The following is a 1938-nucleotide window of genomic DNA, read 5'->3' as shown; positions in this document are numbered from 1 at the left end:
GGGGGGGTTATTTTTATTCTATTTTATTTTTTTGCATATTCATAATCTCCGTCATCTAAAACGTAGGAATCCGAAACAGGTGTGAAACTGCATTAGCCCACAAGAAGGAAATTAACAAAATATTTTAATTATAACCATATGTGATGAGAAAAAAAATTGTCTTGTTAGCAATTAACACTGTGGGAATTCCAAATTTTATAAAGGATCTTATTTCTATAAATTTATAGATCTTCATAACATTGTTTCATTATGTTAGAGAATTCAATTATGTCTTCTAGTTTGTTCCATAGTTAAGGTTACTTAAAGCATAAAATTCAAATGCATGATTTGACAAACAGATTAATATCATAGATTCTAAGAAAAAGCAGGAGAGATAAGCTCAGAATTTAAATAATTTTTTTAAAAAATAGAATACAGTCATTCTTGAACCCAGAATGTAAAAGTGGATGAAATGTCACCAAGCATTTTGTCCTGCACAGTAACAATTCTGCCAATTTGCCACCTTAGTCCAGGGATATAACTGGCTCGTGCTCAGGAAGAATGAAAGAGATTGAAAAGAGTGATAAATAGAAATCTGGAAGGAAACTGAGAAAGACATGGCTGAAAACAATCGAGGTAGAAATGAGGGCAAGGAACTTGGTGAAGGAAGATGTAGAAGAAAGGGCAAAATAGTGAAGTCTGTTGTGGGGCCTAAAAAGCTAACTTCTTTGGCATGGAAAATTACCTTGAAATAATGGTAATTTGCTTCCAATTCCACTTTACACACAAAACAAACACCATATGAACTTAGCCATTAACCTTATCACCTTATATACAAAACTGCCAAGTGTATAAACCTTTCTGGTTACAAGCCAACAAGGAAAAAATCAAGGTCCATCAAATCACACCCTAATATCATAAGGATACATTAGACAAAGTAGTCCTGGATACTCCTAAAAAGACATAATGGTCATGACTAGGAAACAACAGAACTGAGGTCTACTTGATCAAGGCTGAGCTGGAGACTAAACAACTATTCAGGTCAAATCAGGGCAACAAGTTAAACACTTCTTTGATCCTTTTGCTACACTATTCTAATTTTTTAAATTCCCCTGTCCCCCAGTCTATTGTATTATACAAAAAAGCAGCATTTCTGACTTTATTGGTTACCAACCTATCACCTGCAGTTCCAGAATCTTACAATTGTTGGTGATCAGTATAGGTTCTTCAGAGCCAGATCCACTGCATACATGCTCCCCTACATTACACAACAGTGGTCTCTCATATTTGAGAACTTCATGGAAGGACATACTGTTTCTCTTCAGACAGCAAAGCCTTTGAACATATCTGCTAACTCAGCCTCACTTTGATTGGAAGTTTGTCATACCATTCTGAGAAACTTCATATATTGACAGAACACATACATGCTATCATATATATGACAGCATATATTGATGGAACACTTACTCTCTTTGTGATTCATATGTGTAACTCACTTTAGTCATACACTTCAAACTCTTATTTACATCAATGACCTACTCAATTACTTCCAACCAAACTAGCAGCTGATAAACTGAGATGATGCCATTTTTCAAATCCAGGTGGTTATTATCCACATGTAACAAGACACCTCAAGTTAGACATGCATTACTTCCCATGGTGTCTTTTATGTGCCACCCGCACAAGCCAGTCCAGGGGCACTGGCAACGATCTCGCTCGAAAATCCTACGGAGGCCAGTCAGGCGGTACTGGCAACGGCCACGCTCGAAATGGTGCATCTTATGTGCCACCCGCACAAGAGCCAGTCCAGGGGCACTGGCAACGATCTTACTTGGCTTGCCGGGTCTTCTCACGCACAGCACATTTCCAAAGGCCTCGGTCAGTAGTCATCGCCTCGGTGAGGCCCAATGTACGAAGGTCTTGCCTCACCACCTCAGCCCAGGTCTTCCTGGGCCTACC

Source organism: Octopus bimaculoides, chromosome 1, assembly GCF_001194135.2.
Source record: "Octopus bimaculoides isolate UCB-OBI-ISO-001 chromosome 1, ASM119413v2, whole genome shotgun sequence".
NCBI classification, from domain to species: Eukaryota; Metazoa; Mollusca; class Cephalopoda; order Octopoda; family Octopodidae; genus Octopus; species Octopus bimaculoides.
Note: the sequence above shows the minus strand (reverse complement) of the source record.